The 9,852-nt window shown below is 51.2% G+C and overlaps 1 long non-coding RNA gene across 1 annotated transcript; it reads left to right on the forward strand.

Moving 5' to 3' along the window:
* The first annotated feature begins 1,488 nt into the window (after window positions 1–1,488).
* Window positions 1,489–7,287, forward strand: LOC142603506 (uncharacterized). The gene is made up of 2 exons (XR_012837448.1): window positions 1,489–4,101; window positions 6,722–7,287. It is a non-coding gene; the product is annotated as an uncharacterized LOC142603506 (long non-coding RNA).
* The last annotated feature ends 2,565 nt before the right edge of the window (window positions 7,288–9,852 follow it).

The following is a 9,852-nucleotide window of genomic DNA, read 5'->3' on the forward strand; positions in this document are numbered from 1 at the left end:
CCAGCCCAGGTCGTGGTGCTGGGCAGAGGTGGGGTGGTCCCACTCCCTCCCAAATTCTTAGTTTTTCGCCTTTTCCTTTTTGCAAGTTCAAAGATCTTCTTATCCACTTACAGGGAGTTAATTTTCCACAGGTCTCTAGTGCTTTGCCTGGGTGCCTTTGGCACTATCCGTGCAGGCATTACAGGCTGGCATTTTTGCTTTGTCCTGCAGGATGGAGCTCGCCCAGGTTTGCGAGCCGCAGCGCGAAGCTTTCTGGGGTGCTGGTCTCGGCAAAGCCAGGCTTCACCGTGCTGCCCGATTTGCAGTGGCTGGGGCATCTGAGCCTCTTGACTAGGCATGTGGATGCACACACCACACAGAGCAGGAACAAACCAGCACTGCCCTGACACAATTAGTGTTTCCAAATGAACACTGGGCTAATCACCAAGGTTCATACTTCCATTCCCACCTGTCACCTCTGTCAACTCACTTCTTGGCGACACCGGAGAATAACTAAATGAAGAGAGTATTTTGTTTGGTGTTACGCAGCCAGCCGAAGCAGCGGCTGAGTGATGGCGTTGCAAGGCTTTAAACGCCTCCGCTCTTGGCAGAGCTGCCCGGGTGTGGGTGGGAGAACCGGCCTCTTTGGGATCGAGCTCCCCACCCGTACGGCTGCCTGGGCTTCCTGTGGGCTGCCACCCACCTCTCCATCGCTGCCTCCCTCCAGCGCTGCCTCCTTACCTCCACCCTCCCTCCCTCCCTCCCTCCGTCCCTGCCGTGCTCCCTTCCCCGGGCGCGGCCGCCCCCCTGCGGCAGCTCGGGCGGCTGCAGGGCCCCGGCGCCGGGCGGTGCTTGCAGGGGGGTTCGTCAGCGGAAAGAGCGCGGCAGCCAGCTCCACAGCCGGCCTTTCCCGGGGAGGTGACATAAATAGCATGGCCTGTGTGTGGAAACCATTTATATAGAGATGCACACATCATTTATATAGATATACACACGCACATGTGCCTACACATACGCACAGGTGTATATGTATATAAATTATATACATATGCACGCATATATGTATATACATATATGTGTGCATATGCACACATCAGTATATAATTTATATACATTGTGTATGTATACACACATAAACACATGTATATGTATATGATGCATATAGTGCATCTATGTATATGTGTGTAGATGCATGCATATGTATATAATTTATATACGTCGTGTATATATACACATAGAGGTATATGTATGTGATGTATATAGTGCATCTATGTGTTCAATGTACATATGCATGTATGGGTATATAATTATACATGAATTGTCATATTTAAGCCTTAAAGCCGGCTGTGGCTGGTGAGGGCTGCGCAGGCTGCGGGGGTGTCCGCGCTGTCCCAGGCAGCCCCGGGGCCACCGGGGAGCGGTGCGGGGGAGCGGTGCGGGGGAGCGGTGCGGGGGAGCGGTGCCTGCAGCCCGGCCGTGTCCCGCCGGCCGGCGGTCGGTGCCGGCTGCCGCAGCCGCCCTCGCAGCGCCGCTCGCAGGCGGGAGGAGAAGCAGCAGCCGCGGTGCGGGCCCGGCTGTGCCGAGACCTGCGGCTTTTCCTTCTCTTCCACAGGAGGAAACTCGGCATTTAAACAGCTTCTGAGCGGTGAGAGGAACACACAGACGCCCTTCATTTAGCCATCTTGGGAGGAGAACATCACAACCCCATAAAAGCCTGGCCGAAGAGTTACGCTTGCATTGCGGCGGTAGGACACCTTGCACCGGAAAAAGGTCTGAGGAGAACGGGAAGAAGGCGTGGATGCTTAATACAACGATGTCAACTTATACACGTGTTTTCTCAACCTTAAAGATACTACCCTTCTTGTTTAGGTCACTCCGTGGTAAAACCTAGATTTGCTGAGGAGGTAACAGGATGGGCATGATGCCAGGTGAAGTACGGCTTTGAAAAGATTAATGCTTAAAAAAATCTTACATGATTCAGTTTTAAAGTATGTCATGGAGAAATGAGAAAAAAACCCCACCTTCTTCTGGAGAACTACACAGTTTTCAAATTTATCTGAGAAATGAGTTTTCACACAAACACGTCTCGCATCCCACTAGAGGTGCTCTGCTTGTGTTGTCATACCAGAGACTATCCTAATAGCTTGTAAAATTGAAGTAACTTGGGAAATATTTGCTGTGCCTGAGGGGAGCGAAGGTTAAAAGAACCAGAGGTAAAGCAGGGGATGTCCCGGCTTGGACGGGGACCCGCACGCCGTAGCCGCAGCCCGGCAGCAGACTGGTGCAGAGGTGCATTAGACTGGAGCAGGCTGGTGGGGTGGGTATGGGCACGGCCACAGAGCCCGTGGTGGGGGCTGCAGAGCTGCCCCCTTGCTTGCCTCCTCCCAGGCTCGAGTTTTGGGCTGGCTGAGGCAAGGCACCCTCCACCCCTGCCCGAATGGTTCACAAGGTGAGGGTTTAGGTTGGTGTGGGAGCAGCTGCAGGGTGATGAGAGCGCCGCCTTGCAGAAAAATTACAATAAAAGATTGGGTTTGATGTCAGTTGGACTGAAACAAGCTGAAATAAACCCCCCAGCCCCACACAGGACAACCCAGCAGCCATGGCTTTATGCTTGCTGCTGCTTTCACAGCTCCATACAAGCGTGGAAAAGCTGCTTGAACTCCCGTGTGTGCTGAAGGGCAGGGGCCGCTGTGGATGTGTGGGGCCACAGCATCACCCCCATTAGCGAAGCCCCCGCCAAACACAAACCCTCCCCGTCGCTTCAGCTAACGCTCTGCTCCTGAGAAACAGCTAATCTTTGCATGCCTCGGCCTTTCCCAACACAGCCTGGTTCACAAGTTCAGTGGCTTCAAAGTTGCATCTGATCATTAACCCTGAAAGATCAGAGATTACTGACGAGTTTAAACTGCGTGTTTGAGATGTCTGAGGCACAAAGTTCAGGCACAAATCTGCACCCAAATCCCCAGACAATCTTCCCAAAGTTCAAGAGGCAGATGCAGACCGAGGGTTTCGGTTTGGCTGGGCGATGCCTGAGCATTGTGTAGGTTTGCGTCTTCGTTTCTTTTTAAAGTTGCTTTCATGCAGCTGCTATTTTCAAAACCATGAGTTCTGGGTGCTTCTGGCTGTGCTGTCTGTGTGAGTGCGGCTGGGCTTACAGCTCCCAGGGACTTCAGCTGGAGAGACGAGAGAGGCCGAGTAAAAGCCCTGCAAGTCAGTTCTTCATTTATGCTAGAGACTTTGCTAGAAAAAGACTCTTTTCTTGTGCATTTTCTCAGTCACTTTTATTCCAGATAAGATACGTAGAGAAGAAAGTGCTGTTTGTGACTATGTTATACACAAAAACAACAGGAGGAGACAGAAGCTCCATCTATCTTGGGTAGTTTTCAATTTTTTGTTATTTCCATGAGATAGCTTTCGGTATCAGAACCACAGGGGATCAAACGTAGGTTGGCAGATGCCTCCCGAGGCCAGCTGGTCCTCCCTCTTGCTCAGTGTGGGTCCAGCTCCATCGGGCCGCTCAGCAGCAAGGAGCCCCTTGAGCCAGAGCAGTGGGAACCACGGCACTGCGGCACTGATTTCGGAAGGTTCCGAACGAGCACTGAGTAGCAAAGACATTGGTGTTGTCCTTGATGGGATTTAATCTTAATGCAACTCATTAGTCTTCAGTGTGCAAGTCCTGAACCTGATGGTGCCAAAGGATTAATTTAAATCTAAATTCCTCAGGTATCACCTCAAAGACTGGGAGGTGAAGGTCACGTAGCAAGGGAGGCCCATGAACAGAGCTCCATCTGCAAATCTGTAACGCCGGCTCCCGCTGCAGGCAGACGTCCAGCCCCAGATGCCCCCAGGACAAAGCTGGTGAAGGGCTGAACCCTTCGAGCCCTGCTGGTGCTGATGCTTCTGGAAGTCAGGAAGGGTTCTGGTCGTTCAGGAAAAACTACCGAAACAACCAGAGTTGAGCTCGAGCCAAGGTTGTTGCTGTTTTTGTTTTTCAGCTGTTTAAACTGCTGCTCCTCAGCAAACTCGGGTCAGCAGGTACGGCCAGAGTCCAGCAGCGCAGTGCTCTGTTAGGAGCTGATGGAAATACAAGCCGAGCTGGTCACGGGCAAGCGGTGCCATCGGGTGAGCAAGAGGCCATCTCCTCTGCCAATCCAGGCACGCTCTTCCCCATGCTTCACTCCTGAGCTGGGGCTGCCGGGACTGAGCCTGGCCAGCCCCGGACGGCAGCAGGCTGCCAGCCAGCCTGCGGAGCACGAGAGCGTGGTGGCCAGCCTCTCACCGCACCAGATACAAAGCATGAGGGCGTAGCTCCATTTCATCTTTTGTCTTTCATCTCCTAAAATTGTCCCACGTTGCCTGAATGGGCTGGCCTGTTTTCAGCACTGAAAACCAGATGTTGCCAAATTTCCAGTGGTTTTTCTTGGTGCTTTATGCTGCTACTTTAACAGAAGTATGTATGTCATGCCTCTTGCAAAACCAGATAGGATTTACTCCTTTAACAAGAGTCAGCTCTGTTTTCAGCTGCCTTCCTCTCCGCAGAGATGTCTGTCTAGCTCAGAAATGTTTCTGTCAGCTTTCCGCAAGCGTGAATTGAGTAGCACCCTCCATAGTCACACACAGTCCTCTCCCAGCCGCTTGCTACCCGGCCTCCAAGCAACTGCTTGGTTTGTGCCTGCAAAAATACTCACCTGCATGTTTTTGCCAGTAAAATGACTTATTTTTTTTTCAATCTGCAGTTTTAGACATTAAAGCCAGAGTTTAGTCACCAGCTCTGTGCTTCCTACCTGTCGACAAGTGCAGCACTGCAAGGGTTGGGAGCGAACCGGACAAACCCCTGCGACGCGGGGTGGGAGGAAGGCAGGCAGCGCAGCTCTGATGGCACTGGTGCACGCAGGGGTGGGATGGCATCCTTCTGACTCCAGCTCAGCAGAGCTTTTGCCTTCTCTTGGTTTCATGGGTACTCGATGCAGGCTGTTAACCGAAGCCCTCAAACCAGCCCTATAGCTGCTGGAAGCTACGCTCCCGCCAGCATCCCACCTTTCTGCAATGAATACATGGCATTTTTTTGTAGTTCAGGGATATGGAATAGAAGGAAAACCGGGAAGGTGCACAGCATTAAAAATAAGCTAAGAGAGCACGGTAGGAAAAGTGTGCTAAGTAACTTGAGCTGTCACCCAGTAGTGCTCACGCAGTGGCCAAACTAAGGCTTCTGGCTGCGTCTCCCAGATGTCCAGAGAAACGGTGCCAGCCCACACGGACCGCGGCTTTGCCAAGGGCTGCTGCCAGGAGCTGCTGCCTAAGTGGGCTTAAGTTTCGAGTGTGGCTCACAGTCTTACATACATCTTCATGCTGCTTGCCCCATCACCCAGCTTCAAACCAGGAAAAATAAGTAAAATTCTTGTAGCAGTTTTCTTAGCATTTTTTTTTTTTGTACTTGCTGGAAAAATAAAGTGGCACATTAATAACCATCTTCTCAGAAATATAGCAAAACAGTATAAAGGGAAGGGGTGAGGTTTTAGTGACGGCTTAGTTTTTGTGGGCCAATCACTCTGACCAAAATTTAGTTTCCTTAACAAATTGTAAGCATAAATCCCAGCAGGGAAAGGGCTTGCTACATGTCCAGGCTGCCTTTTTACCTTATTTTAAAAGCCCCAGAGAAAAGCGACAGCTACCTCTGGAAAAGCGACCAGGTATGTGCTGCTGTATAGTGGGCCACTGAACGGTCAGGGCTGTAAAGTGGGAAATACACGGTATTGCCTTGATTCGGCAGGGCAGGCACGGGCGCTGTCACCCCACGGGGCTCTGTCACCCAAGCGCGGTGCTGCAAGCGCGGCGGGGACAGGTTCTCCCCGTGCTCGCACAAGCTGGAAACTTGGCAGACAAGTGTCATTAATGCAAATGGAGGTTCATGTTGAATCAAGGTACCGGGACTCGCCATTGCGAGGGCCCTGTGTTAAGCATCACCGCTGAACCCCGAAAATACCGAGCCCTGGCAGCACAAGAGCCTTGTGCCACTGCCCGGGTCACGGCTTACAGCCTGCCAGTGCTCTGCCCAGCCTGAGCTTTACTGCACATGTGTGCATAATATATACATACATATATGTGTATATATATCATGTGCATGCGTGTGTATGTATATATAATATGAAGTTATCTTACGTATAATATAATGCTATATTATACAAATATAATCTTTATATAAATATACATACACATTATATATACATATACACATATATGTATATATGCTTATATATACATCTATACACATATATGTGAGTGTATATATAATATAAAGCTATATTACATATAAGATAACGCTACAGTATATGCATCTAACTTTATGTGTATATATAAAGGGACCTGCCACGGCAGCAAGCTTGGTCCAAAACGCTGCATCGACACAGCCGCGTTGGCAGCGTCCCGAGCAATCGCCAGAGCTCACGCTGCTATGCCATTCTTCACACAACCATACCTTGCATAGGCACCTCCTATTTAAGCTCCCTAATGCCTTCCATGTACGTATGGCAGCCATTACATTAAATTTAAAAATCTGCTCACCCCAGCTAGACAGCTGCCTCTGCAGAGAGGGCTGAGCCTCGAGCACAGCCTCCACGGCGGGGCTGCTAAGGGGGTCTCGGTGCTGGGAGCCAGAAAGTGCGCTGCGACCACTTTGTAGGCCTATTTTTTTGCGTTGTTTTTTTGCTTTTTACCTGTGCATGACTGTATTTATAACTTTCAGGGGTCAGAAACACTTGTACTACAGGGGACTATTGATTTCCAAAAGGGAAGCAATTGATGAATCGCTGCAGGTCCGGCTCTAGAAGATGCCCAGGTGCTGCCTGACCCAGCATTCTCCATGTGCCTGAGGGGGGGACTGCCCCAGCAGAAGCGAGGGCAGCCGAGACAAAGACGAATGGTTCATTTCCCCCGCAACACACCGCAGAAACAGGCTTTATGTAAAACAGGGCACAGACCAAGAGGGAAGGGGCGACAGCCACTTTTGAAGGTCACACACAACATTATGGCAAGCTTGCCTTCCGTGACTGACAGAAGCGGGATGGATCAAGTGTCTTCCAACAGACCTGGATTAAAAATGAAGTCATGTTACTTGGAGAACTGACAGTCCCACCAGCAATAATAGAGGCTGCTGACAGTTCTGGCTTCACGATAAAAAGCATCTTCCCACGTTGTCAAAAGAGCTTCTCCAGTATGGGCATAAATAAGGCGTTATTTGAATGGAAATGTTAATGGCGAAGAGATATAAATCATATTGGTCTGTTGTAAAAAGACACTGTAGCTGAAAAACACGTTCTTGTTTCTCATATATATGAAAATATGTGTGTGTGTAAACAAGATCTGCATATCTATGCATATCTCTATATATTTATGTATAATTCTATGCATGTGTTGTACACATGTCAGTAGCTAAAAATACTGAGCAATCAGTCCTTCCCCTAAAAGCAAACATTTGGTGTGATGCGCTGAAGGCTCTCGTGCAAGATTTGACTAAATATCTTTCCCATACATAAAGGTTGTAACATAGCAACCATTGTTTTCTGCTCAGAAGCCACTGTTTCCAAGCTAATTGTCACGAGTCCTACCAGTGGCCGCTGTCACGGCTCCTGAGGCAGTACTGAGCCGGATGAGAAGCAAGCGGCTTTCATCAACCACAACCTTGATGTAGTTGGCCGTGGAGAAGAGGCATCACCAAGGAGGGCTCACCCTTTGACGGCACGGTCTGTGGGGAAGGAGATATTTAGGTTAAGAGCCTGAAGTGTTCAGATGGCCTCGCCACGACGGCTACCTGCGCCTGGCTGCTGACCGGGCTTGTGGCCATGGCTTGGGAAGAGCCCACGGCCTGAGGCCATGCTGCAAACCCTGAGCTGGAGGCAGTCGGCTCTTTTACTGGGTCATATGTATATATAAATATATACATACATACGCACACATCCCTGTGTGCACATCAGGATGAAGGAGAATTCCAGCTCTCAATGTTCAAAACAACTTTCTTTGCCTAATGGACCAAAGCAGTTGACCACAGGAACAGTATCTGCAGCGTCCAGCTGCTGAGCCTGGGCGATCACCACCACCATGGTGCTAGAAACTGGAGGGGTCCCCAGCACCTTGGGTGCTGACACCAAGGGAACACCACGGGAGGCTCCCGCGATCGCTGCTGTGAGTGAATCCCAGGCGGGAGAAGGGAGGGAGCTAAGCACGAGAAGTACCAACCCAAGCACGCTGGAGGGGCACTCGCCGGCGGGTGGGGGACAGGACGAGGACCGGCCTGTGACCGCAGGCACCAGCGCAGTCCCAGTCTCGAGCCCGTGCCCTGCCAGGCCGGCCCCTGAACCGGGCGCTGCCGGCACCGTGCACAGTCGCACCGCCACCGGGCTCGTGACGGAAGGATGTGTCGGGTGCAATGCCGATACAGGGTTATATAAATGTAAAAGCATTTTATGTAAGCCTCTTTTATCTGCAAATCATTTATATTTAGAACACCTATTTCTACTGGAAATGCTAAAACCATGTTACATAAGAGCTTGTTTAAATCCTTTGGCTTAAGGTTTGGGCGGGGGAGGGGCTGGTTAATGCACGGTGCATTCAGGCTGCGTTTTATAATCACAGCCTTAACGTGCAGCCGAAAGCTGGTCTCGAAATCCTTCTTGCTTTCACTCCGCACTGCCACAACAATAGCAGAACACTTCGGTGGAGGGAAGTTGGGAAATCTTCCTCTCCCTCATTGTTGCCTTCATGTTCGGAAATTTTCATTTGTAATGCTCTGGATGTGTTGCCAACATAGCAGAGATAGCAGCTCAGCACTGCCCAGCCAACTTCCTAGGTCCGGGCAGTTAGAGCAGGTGGGAACACTCCTGATATCACCCGAGTGACAGCAGCATCATTCTCAGAAATTGTAAAAAAGCATTAACTGGAACTGACTATTTAGCACTATAAAATTACTTACCTCGGCATTCGTACAACAATATTTTCTAATGAATTAATCATTCCCCAAGCCCTCCCCTGAGGAACAGGCAGGAAAGATGGTGACGATGCCCATAAAATATACGTACAACCGCACCGGAGGCACTTGAACCCCTGTGGATGCACGGCCACGGGACTGCAGACGCTGGCCCTGGGGCCAGCTCACGCTGCTCTGCCACGGCCGTCAGGTTTGTTTCCCCTCCTACACCGGAGCAAACTGCTTTACTACAGGGCTGGGGTAGGACTGCACCGCGCTGTGCTGCCCGGCCACGGATGCACACGAGGTCTGTACGTTACGGCCTCATCACGGCATTACAGCACGGCTCTCGGGGAAGGCAGTGTCTGCCCGCACGGGCACCATCCAGCCCGAGGCCAGGCACCGTCCCAGCCTTGCCGTGCACCCCGTGACCCCCCTCCCTTGCTGCGGCAAGGGCCGGCCAGCGAATGCCCGCAGAGCCCGGCGTCCTCGCTCGCCTCTCCTAGGCGCACGGCTGGAGCACCGCGTCCGGGCAGGGTGTGCTGCGTCTGCCAAATGACGCCGCTCCCCGGCACCAGCACACTTTGCTCTCCGACAGCAGCGCAGTGCTGAGCCCTCCCATCGCTTTCTCATCTGGACACTGCCTCTAACCACCACCGCCGCTCCAGTTCTCCCTGCAACTGCTCCATATTCGGACAACAAGGTTCATTAGTTTCTATACATGGCCAGGACATTGCATAGATTTCAGGGACAAAGTCAGCTAAAGGTGTAAATGACCTTTTCTCCTTACCTTACCTTACAGCTTCCTGCCAGGCAACTCAACTCCCGCATCTCGGAGGAGCCCGGTTTGTCCGGCCCCAGCCAGCACACTGCTTCATCTTCCATTTTCCCTGCTGTAAAGTGGAAAAGACAAC

This window comes from Balearica regulorum, chromosome 12 (assembly GCF_011004875.1).
Source record: "Balearica regulorum gibbericeps isolate bBalReg1 chromosome 12, bBalReg1.pri, whole genome shotgun sequence".
Taxonomy (NCBI): Eukaryota; Metazoa; Chordata; class Aves; order Gruiformes; family Gruidae; genus Balearica; species Balearica regulorum.